The 15,265-nt window shown below is 53.4% G+C and overlaps 1 protein-coding gene and 1 pseudogene across 2 annotated transcripts in view; both read left to right on the top strand.

Moving 5' to 3' along the window:
- LOC144823812 (uncharacterized) overlaps nt 1–15,265 on the top strand; it is a 230,014-nt gene that overhangs the window by 110,797 nt on the left and 103,952 nt on the right. The window lies entirely within an intron of this gene.
- On the top strand, nt 5,456–14,357 carry LOC144825553 (28S ribosomal RNA; annotated as a pseudogene).

The following is a 15,265-nucleotide window of genomic DNA, read 5'->3' as shown; positions in this document are numbered from 1 at the left end:
ACAAAGGGGCGACCAGATTGCTGGACTGCCCTGGAAGTCCCGATGAGGGCTCATTCGCCTCCCTGATCCAAGCCAGGGCTACGGAGGTCGGACGCATCCGGGCCTAGGGTCCCCTGAGTCTCTCGGTGCACACGGGTTCCCAGAAAGAGGGGTGGCTTTCCTCCAGATTAGTAGGGGAAGGGTATGCTGGAACACAAATCCCCGGGCTGGCGGTTCTTTGCCGGGGGCCAGATGGTCTATGCCCGGACAACGCCTCCCCTCCGCCCGGGGGCTCCCTCCTCAGGCCCACGGTGTGGCAAAGTGCCTGGGATGGGCTCCATGGGTCCCAGGCTGTCCTCCCCCTGGCGTGTGGGCCCAAGAGCACCAATGGTCCTCCACGTGTCTGAGGCCCAGCCGGGGTCCCTGAGCCCCCCTGGACGTGGAGCCGGTGAGCCCTGCGCGGGCGGACGGGAGCCCTACTGCGATGGTTCGGGATGGGCAGATGGGAGTCCTTTTGGTCCCGGCCATCTGGTCGCACCTTTCCCCTGGGCCATCTGGTCGCATGCAATGCTTTCCAATGGGGTGACCAGATGGCCGGGCCGCCTTGGAAGTCCTGATGGGGGCTTATTTGCTTCCCCGATCCCAGCCAGGGCTCCAGGAGGCCGGGCGCACCTGGGCCTAGGGTCCCCTAAGTCTATTGGTGCACACAGGTTCCCAGAAAGAGGGGTAGCCTTCCTCTGGATTACTAAGGGCAGGGTAGGCCGGGATACCCCTCCCGGGCTGGTGGTTCTCAGTGGGGGACCAATTGTGCTGGGCCCGGATGACACCTCCCCACCCTCCGGGGCTCCCTCTAACCGGCCTGCGGTGTGGCAAAGTGCCCGGGTTGGGCTCCATGGGTCCTGGGCAGTCCACCCCCGGGCATCTGGGCCCGAGAGCTCCGGTGATCCTCCTCGTGCCTGAGGCATAGCCAGGAACCCTGAGCCCCCCTGGACACGGAGGCCCCGAGCCTTGCGTGGGCAGGCGGGAGCCCTACCACGAAGGCTCGGGCAGGCAGATGGGAGTCCTTTCGGTCCCGGCCATCTGGTTGCACCTTTCCCCTCGGCCATCTGGTCACACGCAATGCTTTCCAACGGGTTGACCAGATGGCCAGGTAGCCCTGGAAGTCCCGATGGGGGCTCATTCACCTCCCTGATCCCAGCCAGGGCTCCAAGAGGATGGGCGTGTCCGGGCCTAGGGTCCCCTGAGTCTCTTGGTGCGCACGGGGGCCCAGAAAGAGGGGTATCCTTCCTCTGGATTAATAAGGGCAGGGTATGTTGGAACACCCCTCCCGTGCTGGCAGTTTTCTGCCGGGGACCAGATGGGCTATGCCCGGGCAACACCTCCCAGGTATCTGGATATCCATCCTCCGGCGGCACGTGGTGTGGCAAAGTACCTGGGACAGGCTCCATGGGTCCCAAGCAGTCCTCCACTGGGCGTGCGGGCCCCGAGAGCTCCTGCGGGCCTCCCGGTGCCTAAGGCCCAGCCGGGGTCTCCGAGCCCCCAAGAAGCTGAGCTCCTGAGCCCTGCAAGGGCAGGCAGGAGCCCTACCGGGAAGGCTTGGCTCAGGGCAGGCAGTTGGTAGTCCTTTCGGTCCCGGCCATCTGGTCGCACTTTTCCTCTCGGCCATCTGTTCGCACGCAATGCTTTCCAATGGGGCGACCAGGTGGCCGTGCTGCCCTGGAAGTCCTGATGGGGGCTCATTCACCTCCCTGATCCCAGCCAGGGCTTCAGGAGGTCGGGCATGTCCAGACCTAGGGTCCCCTGAGTCTCTCAGTTTACACTGGTTCCCAGAAAGAGGTGTAGCCTTCCTCCAGATTACTAGGGGCAGGGTGTGATGGAACACCCCTCCCGGGCTGGCGGTCCTTTGCCTGGGAACCAGATGGGCTATGGCTGGACAACACCTCCCCTCAGTCCAGGGGGAGCTCCCTCTTCAGGCCCACGGCATTGCAAAGTGCCAGGGATGGGCTCATGGGTCCCAGGCAGTACTCCCCCGAGCGTCCGGGCCAGAGACCTCCAGTGGTCCTCCCCATGCCTCAGCCCCAGCCGGGGTCTCCGAGCCCCCGTGAAGCGGAGCCCTCGAGCCCTTCATGGGCAGGCAGGAGCCCTACCGAGAAGGGTCGGGACAGGCAGATGGGAGTCCTTTCGGTCATGGCCATCTGGTCGCACCTTTCACTTCGACCCATCTGGTTGCACGCAATGCTTTCCAATGGGGTGACCAATGGCCGGGTCGCCCTGGACGTCCCGATGAGGGCTCATTCTCCTCCCTGATCCAAGCCAAGGCTCCGGAGGGCGGGCACATCCAGGCCTACGCTCCCCTGAGTCTCTCGGTGCGCAAGGATTTTCAATGGGTGGCTTTCCTCCAGATTAGTAGGGGAAGGGTATGCCGGTACATCACCCCCGGGCTGGCGGTTCTTTGCCGGGGACCAGATGGTCTATGCCCGGACAACACCTCACCTCTGTCCTCCGGCCCACGGCATGGCAAGGTGCCCAGAATGGGCTCCATGTTTCCGGGCAATCCTCCCCTGGGCGTGTGGGCCCGAGAGCTCCGATGGTCCTCCACATGCCTGAGGCCCAGCCGGGGTCCCCAAGCCACCCCTGGACACGGAGCCCCTGAGCGCTGCATGGGCAGGCGGGAGCCCTACCGCAATGACTCGGGATGGGAAGATGGGATTTCTTTCGGTCCCGGCCATCTGGTCGCACCTTTCCCCTCAGCCATCTGGTCGCACGCAATGCTTTCCAATGGGGCGACCAGATGGCCAGGCCGCCTTGGAAGTACCGATGGGGGCTCATTTGCCGCCCCGATCCCAGCCAGGGCTCCTGGAGGTTGGGCGCATCTGGGCCTAGGGTCCCCTGAGTCTATTTGTGCGCACGGGTTCCCAGAAAGAGGGGTAGCCTTCATCCGGATTACTAGGGGCAGGGTATGCCGGGACACTCCTCCCGGGCTGGTGGTTTTCTGCCGGGGACCAGATAGGCTATGCCAGGGCAAAACCTCCCAGGTATATGGGTATCCCCCTCCGGTGGCCTCCCCGTATCTGAGGCCCAGAGCTCCTGTGGGCCTCCCCGTATCTGAGGCCCAGCCGGGATCTCGGAGCACCCTAGGAAGCTGAGCCCCCAAGAACTGAAGGGCAGGCGGGAGCCCTACCGGGAAGGCTCGGCTCGGGGCAGGCAGATGGGAGTCCTTTCGGTCCCGGCCATCTGGTCGCACCTTTCCCCTCAGCCATCTGGTCGCACGCAATGCTTTCCAATGGGGCGACCAGATGGCTGGGCCGCCTTGGAAGTATCGATGAGGGCTCATGTGCCGCCCCGATCCCAGCCAGGGCTCCTGGAGGTTGGGCCTAGGGTCCCCTGAGTCTATTTGTGCACACGGGTTCCCAGAAAGAGGGGTAGCCTTCCTCCGGATTACTAGGAGGAGGGTATGCCGGGACACTCCTCCCGGGCTGGTGGTTCTCAGCAGGGGACCAGATGGGCTGGGCCTGGATGACACCTTCCCACCCTGTGGGGCTCCATCAGACCGGCCCGTGGCGTGGCAAAGTGCCCAGGATGGGCTTCATGGGTCATGGGCAGTCCTCCCCCAGGCGTCCGGGCCCGAAAGCTCCGGTGGTCCTCCCCGTGCCTAAGGCCCAGCCGGGGTCCCCGAGCCCCCCGGACATGGAGGCCCCGAACCCTGCATGGGCAGGCAGGAGCCCTACCGCGAAGACTCGGGGCAGGCAGATGGGAGTCCTTTCAATCAATCAATCAGAGCATTTGTATAGCGCGCTACTCACCCGGAGGGTCTCAAGGCGCTTGGGGGGGGGGTCCGCTACTGCTCGAACAGCCAGGTCTTGAGCTGCTTCCTGAAGGCGAGGTGGTCCTGGGTCAGGCGGAGGTGGGTCGGGAGGGAGTTCCAGGAGTTCCAGGTCTTGGCGGCGAGGTAGGAGAAGGACCTTCCCCCTGTGGTAGCTCTTCGGATGCGGGGGACGGCGGCGAGGGCGTGGCCGGTCGATCGAAGCTGGCGTTTGGGAGCGTAGAAATTGAGGCGGCAGTTGAGGTATCCTGGTCCTTGGTTGTGAAGGGCTTTGTGTGCGTGGGTGAGGAGACGGAAGGTGATTCTCTTGTTGACCGGGAGCGAGTGCAGGTCTCGTAAGTGACCAGAGATGTGGTTGCGACGGGGGATGTCCAGGATGAGTCTTGCTGAGGCGTTCTGGATCCGCTGGAGTCTCTTCTGGAGTTTGGCGGTGATTCCGGCGTAGAGGGAGTTGCCGTAGTCCATTCGGCTGGTGACGAGGGCCTGGGTGACCGTCTTCCTGGTCTCGGTGGGGATCCACCGGAAGATCTTGCGTAGCATGCGTAGGATGTTGAAGCACGACGAGGAGACGGCGTTGACTTGTCTGGTCATGGGGAGGGATCAGTCCAGGATGAAGCCCAGGTTGCGTGCACCTTTCCCCTCGGCCATCTGGTCACACCCAATGCTTTCCAAAGGGCGACCAGATGGCCGGGCGGCCCTGGAAGTCCAGATGGGGGCTCATTCACCTCCCTGATCCCACCAAGGGCTCCAAGAGGTCGGGCGCATTCGGGTCTCGGGTCCCCTGAGTCTCTTGGTGCGCACAGGTTCCCAGAAAGAGGGGTAGCCTTCCTCCGGATTAATAAGGGCAGGGGATGCCGGAACACCCCTCCCGGGCTGGCAGTTTTCTGCCGGGGACCAGATAGGCTATGCCAGGGCAACACCTCCAAGGTATATGGGTATCCCCTTCCGGTGGCCTGTGGCGTGGCAAAGTACCCGGGACTGGCTCCCTGGGACCCGGACAGTCCTCCACCAGGCGTGCGGGCCTGAGAGCTCCTGTGGGCCTCCCCGTGTCTGAGGCCCAGCCGGGATCTCGGAGCACCCTAGGAAGCTGAGCCCTCGAGAACTGAAAGGCAAGCGGGAGCCCTACCGGGAAGGCTCGGCTCGGGGCAGGCAGATGGGAGTCCTTTCGGTCCCGGCCATCTGGTCGCACCTTTCCCCTCAGCCATCTGGTCGCACGCAATGCTTTCCAATGGGACAACCAGATGGCAGGGCCGCACTGGAAGTCCAGATGAGGGCTCATTTGCCTCCCCGATCTAAGCCAGGGCTCCAGGAGTTCTGGTGCGTCCGCCCCTAGGGTCCCCTCAGTCTTGCGGTGCGCACAGGTCCCCTCTGTCACCTCGTGTGTACAGATTACAAGAAAGGGGGTAATTTTCCTCCAGATTACTAGGGAAAGGGTCAGTCAGACCTCCGTGAGGTCCGGTGATTCTGAAACAGGGGAAGGCAGCACACGAGCCTGCTTAATGGGGCCCCCAGGGGCCCGGGTACGCATCTGCCTCTCAGCCCCTTCCTGATGGTCCTTTTTCTCTGAGTTTGCTCTGTCAGACCTCCGTGAGCACCAGCGGTGAAGAGACAGGGAAGGCAGCACCCGGGCCCCCTTAACGCTCTGGCGTTTTCTTCTGACTAATCAGACGTGGCAACCTGCTGAATTTAAGCATAGTGGAGGAAAATAAACTAACCAGGATTCCCTTAGTAACGGCGAGTGAAGAGGGAAGAGGGAAGAGCCCAGCGCTGAATCCCCACCCGGTGGTGGGAGCGGGAAATGTGGCGTACAGAAGACCGACTCCCCGGTGTCGCTGAGGGGGCCTCTGAGATCTGTTCTTCTCAGAGTCAGGTTGCTTGGGAATGCAACCCAAAGTGGATGGTAAACTCCATCTAAGGCTAAATACGGGCACAAGACCGATAGCCAACAAGTACCGTAAGGGAAAGTTGATAAGAACTATAAAGAGAGAGTTCAAGAGGGTGTAAAACTGTTGAGAGGTAAACTGGTGGGGTCAGTGCAATCCTCTCAGAGGATTCAACACAGCAGGAAGGTCGGTGGCCAAGGAGTTCCGGATTCCCTCTGAAGGACCGCCCCCCCGGCCCTAACTGGCCTCTGCAGGGTGCATTTCCTTCACAGCGGTGCACTGCGACCAGCTCCAGGTCACCTGGGAAGACTTTGGGGTGGCAGGTGGCCCTCCATTCTGGTAGACTTTGCCGTGTCTGCTGGCCAAGGCAGATTCGAACGCCTCCACGCCCCCCTGGGCACCCGTTCCCGGCAGCCCCTTGGGGCTCGCCAGGGCGGTTGAATGGGAGACAGGGCCCTCTGCTCCCGGCACGACTGTCGACTGGGGCGACTGTTCTCAGTAAACCTTGACCGCGTCGTGCCACCGAGTGGGGAGTCCCATGCTGTGGCTCCAGGGGTCTGTGGCGATGTCGGTTACCCACCCAACCTGTCTTGAAACACGGACCAAGGAGTCTAACACATGCACGAGTCAGAGGGCTGACCAAAACCCTGTGGCATAATGAATGAGAGGGCCGGCGCACTTCGGCTCAGGTAGGATCCCGTCGTGCTTCCAGCGGCGAGCACACCACCGGCCCGTCTCGCCCGCTCCGTCGGGGAGGTGGAGCATGAGTGTGCGTGAAAGGACCTGAAAGATGGTGAACTATGCCTTGGCAGGGCGAAGCCAGAGGAAACTTGTGAAAATCGGTCATCCGACCTGGGTATAGGTACGAGAGACTCATCGAACCATCTAGTAGCTGGTTCCCTCTGAAGATTCCCGCAGGATAGCTGGTGCTCGGAGCCCACAGTTTTATCTGGTAAAGCGAATGATTAGAGGTCTTGGGGCCAAAACGATCTCAACCTATTCTCAAACTTTAAATGGGTAAGAAGCCTGGCTCGCTGGCGTGGAGCCGGGCATGGAATGCGAGTGCCTAGTGGGCCCCTTTTGGTAAGCAGAACTGGTGCTGCGGGATGAACCAAACGCCGGGTTAAGGAGCCCGATGCCGACGCTCATTAGACCCCAGAAAGGGTGTTGGTTGATATAGACAGTAGGATGGTGGCCATGGAAGTCGGAATCTGCTAAGGAGTGTGTAACAACTCACCTGCCAAATCAACTGGCCCTGAAAATGGATGGCGCAGGAGCGTCGGGCCCATACCCGGCCGTCGCCGGCGTTGAGAGCTGCGGGAGCTAAGCCGCGATGTTTAGGAGGGCTGCTGTGGTACGCACGGAAGCCCGGGGCAAGGGTCCAGGTAGAGCCGCCGCAGGTGCAGATCTTGGTGGTAGTAGCAAATATTCAAATGAAAACTTTGAAGGCCGAAGTGAAGAAGGGTTCCATGTGAACAGAAGTTGAACATGGGTCAGTCGTTCCTAAGAGATGGGCGAGCGCCGTTCGGATGGGATGGGCGATGGCCTCCGTTGCCCTCGGCGATTCGAAAGGGAGTCAGGTACAGATCCCCGAACCCAGAGTGACGGAGGTGGGTGCCCTCGCCGCGTCCAGTGCGGTAACGCAAATGATCCCGGAGAAACCGGCGGGAGCCCCGGGGAGAGTTCTCTTTTCTTTGTGAAGGGCAGGGCTCCCTGGAATGGGTTCGCCCAGAGAGAGGGTCCGGAGCCTTGGAAAGTGTTGCGTTTCTAGCGGCGTCCGGTGAGCTCTCACTGGTCCTTGAAAATCCGGGGAAGATTGTGTAAATCTCGCTCCGAGCTGTACCCATATCTGCAGCAGGTCTCCAAGGTGAACAGCCTCTGACCTGTTGGAACAATGTAAGTAGGGGAAGTCGGCAAGTCAGATCCGTAACTTCGGGATAAGGATTGGCTCCAAGGGCTGGGTCGGTCGGGCTGGGGCACGAAGTGGGGCTGGGTGCGTGCCGCGGCTGGACGAGGTGCCTCCCTCTGGGGCGGCGGCAACTGTGGACGTGAGCCGAGCCCTTCCTATGGATCACCCCAGCTGCGGTGGTCACCTCTCCCCGTGTCCCCTCCCTGGGGGCATGGGTACGGCGTTCTGCCTCAGCCGGCGCCTAGCAGCTGACTTAGAACTGGTGCGGACCAGGGAAATCTGACTGTTCAATTGAAACAAAGCATCGCGAAGGCCCGAGGCTTGTGTTGACGCAATGTGATTTCTGCCCAGTGCTCTGAATGTGAAAGTGAAGAAATTCAATAATGCGCGGGCAAATGGCGGGAGTAACTCTGACTCTCTTAACCTTTTCTCAGTTGTAGTGGCCTTTACCTCCCAGTGGTCCCGCCTGTAACTGCCTCTGTAGTGCTAGACTCTGCGTAGAGAAGTCTATAGAGACAGGCCAAAGAAGATTATATCATGGCAGCGAGCGTGATAGTGAGAAATGGTGAAGCAAACACACCCAATTCCAGATGGGGTAGTTCCTGGAGAATAAAAACCCCATTAAGATGTGGTAAGGAGGTGCTACCTTTCCCAGAAATCATTAACCTCCTCCCTGAATTTGACAAATCAGCACCCGCTTCAAACAATGCGACAAGCAACAACGATTCAGATCACAATATAGGCCTTGGTTCACCCTCCGTAGCAGAAGACCTCAGCGAATCCATTGAGTTTGTGGCCTCTTCAGCCAAGAATGACATTGGTACAACAAACTTCCCGATGTGTACGAGGTCAGCAAAGATGTAATAACAAAGAAAAGTGACTACACAAAAAAAGTCACTTATTGGAAACACCCAAACGAAAAATATAAATTTGACTTATGTGGAGATATAATGGGAACTTTTAAAGAACTGAGAAAACATGTCTCCAATAAGCACAAAGACTTCTATCTTAAAACGTACTGCTCAAAATTTGCCAAGGAATCCGAATACCACAATATTGCATGCCATTATGCCAAATGTAAAGGAAGACCTCAAAAAGGAGAGCTGCCATTCCTGTGCAGCTTCTGTGACCTCAGATTTGGAACAAAGATTGGTGTTTCTTAACATGCTCGGCATGCGCATCCAGGAGCTCAAACTGAGGCTAGACAAGCAGCTCTAGCAAGCAGCAAACCATCAAAATTATGGTCAAAGGAAGAAATACTGCTACTAGAAGAATTGGAAAGAGTATATGAAAACAAGAGGAATATTAATGCGCTGATGGTTCCACATTTTGACAATAAAAGCAGAAAACAAATTGCAGAAAAGAGAAGAGATAGAAGAGATAAAAGCAAAAAATTGGCAAAAGATGTACTGCAAGCATCAAATGTTTCTAAAAAACGACTCTTGCGATTAACCAGATGTTACAGTGGAAGTAACAACAGAACAGTGGCGGCTGGTAACATTTGGAAGTGGTGAGCGTAAAATGATTGTTGCTGCACTGACACACTTAGAATTGCCATTCCATTTATAGTGAAATTAAATTACATTGTATTAATTTATATAGCGCTTAGTACCCCAGCCAAGGTGTTGAAGTGATTGTCAGTGTTGTGCATCTGCTTGCTTCCCTGAATAGGGGCATATCGAGTACCTACCCAAGTGAGCAATGTGCATGTTTAGTATGGCCATTGGCGAATGTGCTAAGCGAGGACAGCTGGGGCCTATCAAGCAGGGAAATGACGATTGGGGTGGAGGATAGCTTCGTTTGTGCCTTTTTGCACTTTATTTTTTAGGTTTGTGCATGAAAAATACACGTCCAAAAAGGAGTCCACACCTACGCACAAAACGACCTCCAGTTAACTAACCTAAAAGAACATCACACTCAGCGGGTGAACTTACTTGATATCTTCCAACACCTCAGGACCATAATTTCTCAGCACCAATCTCCAAGGCGTGATTCACGAATCCATACTGCGTAACACTCAGTCACTACTAGTCTCGACTCTCCACTCTCGACTACTGACTACTGTGGTTTTGAACAACACCCCAGTCACCTGATGCTTGCTTTAGCAAAGCCACTATGCGAATGCTGGTTTCATGGCTGCAGAAAGGCAGCCGGCCAAACCCAACATGCGCACGACACTCAATGTACCAGGGACAGTGCACGCGCCGCACACTCATCATTATTGAAATTAAATCACTGCTGCCGGCTGACACTGAGTCCGAGTCCTTGTGACTCGTTCATGTGACATGATGCCGCAGCCGCTGTGATGCCACGCGTGCGCCACTTTAAATTATTAATACAATTTCAACTTTGAAAGTTGAAATTGTATTAATAATTTAAAGCGGCTCGCTCGAAATGTGCACAAATAATTAAGTGGGGCAACACCACCAATGAAACTGCCACTGCAACAGAAAGTTGCAGAGACTTTATCAATCGCAAACATGCGCAAAAAATCAAGAACTTTGAGGAGCCGGAAGATAGAATCACAAAATTCGAGAAGTACACCCAAAACGTAGAGCAACACAATGCTGCTATCGATCTGATGGATGAGGTAGTGACTTATACCGCAGAAAACACCACTGATATAAGTCCTACACCAGCAAGTGTACCAACAAATGAACCAGCAAGTGAACTCAATAATGAGCCTCTGAACTCTGCTCAAGATGAGCACCAGAATGCCTCAGTAGGGAACAAGATAACAAAACAAGACAAGAAAAACGGAAGGCTTAATCGGACGCATAAGAAAAATTATGCCAAAGCAAAGGGCAGCTATAAAGAATCTCAAAACAAGAGAGAGGGACCCACCAATCAAAGGGGAGGGGTACCAGAAAAGACGTTAGTCAGACAAAATGCCCCCTTTGAGAAAATGGAGACTTACCACACCATTAACACACACACAGCCTTATACCAATAAGATGATAGTGGGCTTGGAGGATGTAATCAAATTAGGCAAATCTAAAAAATATATATAAAAAGTTTATTCATACATAAACAATATCATATGCATCATGGTACATAACAGAATTCAATAAACAGTCCTAAACCTATATAATGCAATATGATGTTTAAAAGACACTGTAATTATTAAAAAACACTGTAATAATTAAAAAACATGCAGATAAAAACTAATTTCCATTAAAAACACACATTTGTGCACAGAAAAATAAGTTCATTAAATCAGAATGTTGGGAACAAAACAAGAAGAAAAAATTATTTCCTTTTTAGCAGAGAAAACCACACTTTAAGAAGAAAACAGAAATAGACAACTGTGACTAGTCATTCAGATGTTTCTTATCCATAACAGTTGTCCCCACACATTTTATGTAGTTTTCTCGATAGGGCATCAACGCGTTTCCTCAAAGGGGGCATTTTGTCTGACTAACAGCTATAAAGAATACCAGGCAATGTTTAAAAAAGACAAAAAGAAAATTGCCAGGATTATCACTGATGGGGCAGAAGATGCCACTTGCCAAATCAGTGCTGATGACATTTTTTAATACTACAAAAACATAATTGAGAAAGAAAACAAGAAACCCCCCAAATTCATGCTGATTGATTGGATACCAAAGGATTACGAAATTAGAAATTTATGTAAAGAAATAACTGCTCGAAATGACTTATGTCTTCGAGGACTCCGATTTGAAGAAAGCAGTGTGGCCTGAAAAGATTGGTCTGAAGGACTTGTATAAAGTGCACAGCAGGCATCCAAGACTGCTGCCCAGAAATGTATTGTCTTGGTTGTTGATGAGAAGAGTACCAGATAGTATCAAAAAGAACGGATCAATTTTAATACCCAAGAATGTCCCGATTAGTGAACTTAAAAAAATCAGTAACTGGCGTCCAATTACCATTGGTACTGCATTCATGAAGTTATTCACAAAAATACTAACTAAAAGTCTCTCATTTTTTGTTGAACTAAATACGAGACAAAAAGGCTTCATGAAGGTGAGAGGTTGTCTCGAGAATCTGACTCTCCTACAAAATATCATAAAAGGGGCACGAAAAAACAGTCACTTATTAGCAGTAGTGTTCATAGATATCTGAAAAACCTTCGACTCTGTCAGCCATGGTCACATTATACAGAGTCTAGCAAGGCACAGAGTTCCATCATACATCAGAGACATAATAAAAGACTTGTACCCTGACTCAACAACATTTTTCAAGGGAAAGAACAACAAAGCAACTCCTGAAATAACAATGAAATCTGGGGTTAAACAAGGTGACTCTTTATCCCCACTACTATTTAACATTGCCATGGATCCTCTGATCTGTGATCTTCAGAAAAACATTAAGGGCTTCACATTTGGATCAGATGGTCTTATTGAGCAAATCACCGCTCTCGCCTTTGCCAATGACATTGTAGTACTCAGCAGCACCTGGGAAGGAATGAGTACAAATCTGAAAATCATTGAAAAGTTCATTAAAACAATAGGATTAAAACTTAATGTGAAAAAGACACATGGATTTTATATGTCACCATAAAGATAAAATCCTGTAAACTGTAAACCATGGCAGTTTGAAAAAGAAAATATTGAAATGTAATAATGTTTGCGAAACAATTTCTCATATTTCAGGCGCATGTCCTAAAATTAAGGACATTAGGATAAAAAGACATAACAAAATTCTGGAATTGCTCATTGATAGAACAAAAAGGTGTGGTTGGATGGCATATAGGGAACCTCATGTTAAGAATAATCAAGGAGAACTACGAAAACCAGATGTAGTGTTTACCAAAAACGGTACAGCTGTAGTGATTGATGTTTCAATTCGTTATGAAAACTCTCAGAATTCCCTTGAATTAGCGTTTGAGAGTAAAGTGAAATACTATCAGGATCTGTCACAGCAAATCAAAGATCTCACAAAATGAAACACTGTAAAATTTCATGGCTTTATCGTTGGATGTCGTGGTATTTGGCCTCAATGTGATGATGTTGTTCTGGCTGATTTAGGTCTGCAAATGTCATTCCCATTCAAGAAAAATGTTTGCCAGACTACTTTAATGGACACTCTTAATATTGGACAATTGAGTATCAAGCTTATACTGAGATGTACACTTTCTTACAGCACACATGTCACCCTTATAAAGCATATTGTTTTAACATATAGGTTTATAATTGACACAAGATTTAGTATAGATGTGAATTTTATAGATGTGAATTTTTTAGATGTGCTTTTTCTAGTTAGATGTGTAATTTGTAGATGTGTATTTTTTATAAATGTGCGCTTATAACAATTTAGATATAGTTGTGTACACCATACTTATTGAAACGTCTCGACTGATGAATAGGTCTCAAATAATCGCTTACACATAATTATCACACATTGATTATTGATGTCCAGCTAATCATATTATAATTTCTCAGGACTGTTCGTAGACAATTTTAAATTGTTGGAATAGTACTGCAGGGTGTACTATCTCTGGCCTATACGTGATCCCAGTTCCAGTGAGGACAGCGTTAAGTGTGGCTGTACTCTGGAGCGAAAGAATGTTGTATTGTTGGAAGCAAAACCGAATTGACGCTGATGGGCAGCATAATAACCCAGAATGAGCCACCGCGAGGTGGTACAGAAATAGCCAAATGCCTCGTCATCTAATTAGTGACGCGCAGCCAATAAATGAACGAGATTCCCACTGTCCTACCCTACTATCTAGCGAAACCACAGCCAAGAGAACAGGCTTGGCAGAATCAGCTGGGAAAGAAATACCATGTTGTGCTTGACTCTAGTCTGGCACTGTGAAGAGACATGAGAGGTGTAGGATAAGTGGGAGGCACTCGGGCCGCTGGGGAAATATCACTACTCTTATTATTTTTTCACTTACCCGGTGAGGCAGGGGGGCAAGCCTCATGGGGCTCTCGCTTCTAGCTCCAAGCGCCCGGCGCCCGCCGAGCGCGACCCGCTCTGGGGACTGTGGCAGGTTGGGAGTTTGACTGGGGCGGTACACCTGTCAAACGATAACGCAGGTGTCCTAAGGCGGGCTCAGGGAGGACAGAAACCTCCCACCGAGCACAAGGGCAAATGCTCGCTTGATCTTGATTTTCAGTATGAATACAGACCATGAAAGCGGGGCCTCACGATCCCTCTGACTTTTTGGGTTTCAAGCAGGAGGTGTCAGAAAAGTTACCACAGGGATAACTGGCTTGTGGCAGTCAAACGTTCATAGCGACGTCGCTTTTTGAACCTTCATGTCAGATCTTCCTATCATTGTAAAGCAGAATTCACCAAGCATTGGATTGTTCATCCACTAATAGGGAACGTGAGCTGGGTTTAGATCGTCGTGAGACAGGTTAGTTTTACCCTTCTGATGATGTGTTGTTGCAATAGTAATCCTGCTCAGTACGAGCGGAACCACAGGTTCAGACATTTGGTGTATGTGCTTGGCTGAGGAGCCAATGGGGCGCAGCTACCATCTATGGGATTATGACTGAATGCCTCTAAGTCAGAACCCCCCCAAACCATAACGATTCCGCAGTGCTGTGCAGCCTCGGTTGGCCTGAGATAGCCGGCCTCTCTCGGGGTGCTGGTGCGTAGAGCCGCTCGCTTGGGGCCCGGAGCGCGGACGGAAGGGGGCCGCCTCCATCGCCCTTAGTGCACTGCATGTTCGTGGGGCACTCAGTGCTAAATCATTCGTAGACAACCTGATTCCGGGTCAGGGTTTTGTAAGTAGCTGAGCAGCTACCTCGCTGCGATCTATTGAAAGTCATCCTTTGAGCCAAGCTTTTGTCTCTTCGTGCGTGGGTGCCCACGGACGCCCTCCTCCACCATATCCAGGGGTGGGTCCCTCTGCCACTGGGCCAGTGGAAGGGACGCAGAGGGGGTAACGTGGGTTCGCAGAAGGCTGCCTCCAGCACGATGGCCTCCCTCTCCCGTCCCTGCCCCACAGTGGTGCGGGACTCGGGCCACCATCCCTTGCGGGTTGGCTGGGTGACCAGATGCCCTGGCCAGCCAGGCCTCTCCTTCACGCTGCACCCATCTCAGTCGGGCAGGGAGGTGAGCAGCAGCCCCGGAGAAGGAGCCTCCTGATTGGCTGCCTCAGTGTGCCTGGTCACCCCTCACCAGACTGCAAGGGCGACTGGATACGGCACCTTCCCAGGCCATCTGGGTGCGCCGCTGGGTCATCCCAGGCCATCTGGTCGGTTGACCAGATGAGAGACCAGAGACGAGATGAGAGACCAGATGGCCCTGCGGGCCGGGTGACCAGATGGCCCTGCGGGCCGGGTGAACAGATGGCCCTGCGGGCCGGGTGAACAGATGGCCCGCGCGCTGGGTGACCAGATGGCTGGGCTAACTCCAACTTTTGTCCTTCCCCAAAGTTTTGTAAGACCCCACTATATGGGGGCTTAATAGTCGAGAAAAATGGGCTCCCCGGGCAGGCCGTCAGGGAAAGGACGTAGCCTTGGCTTAACCCTCTTTGGTTCCAGCCGAAGGCCAGGGCATTGGGGTCCACCAGGGAGGCTCTCCCCAGCCTGGCTAGGGTTTGGAAGCTGGGCCCGAAACCCGGGGCTTGTACTCCATCCCAGTGTCCCATCCAAGCCAGCCGAGGGTCCGGGTGCTGGGGACGGGGGTCCACCAGGTCCAGGGGAGGCTCTCCCCGGCCTGGCTAGGGTTTGGAAGCTGGGCCCGGGCCCGGAG

This window comes from Lissotriton helveticus, chromosome 3_1, assembly GCF_964261635.1.
Source record: "Lissotriton helveticus chromosome 3_1, aLisHel1.1, whole genome shotgun sequence".
Taxonomy (NCBI): domain Eukaryota; kingdom Metazoa; phylum Chordata; class Amphibia; order Caudata; family Salamandridae; genus Lissotriton; species Lissotriton helveticus.
Note: the sequence above shows the minus strand (reverse complement) of the source record. Positions and strands in the feature narration are given on the sequence as shown.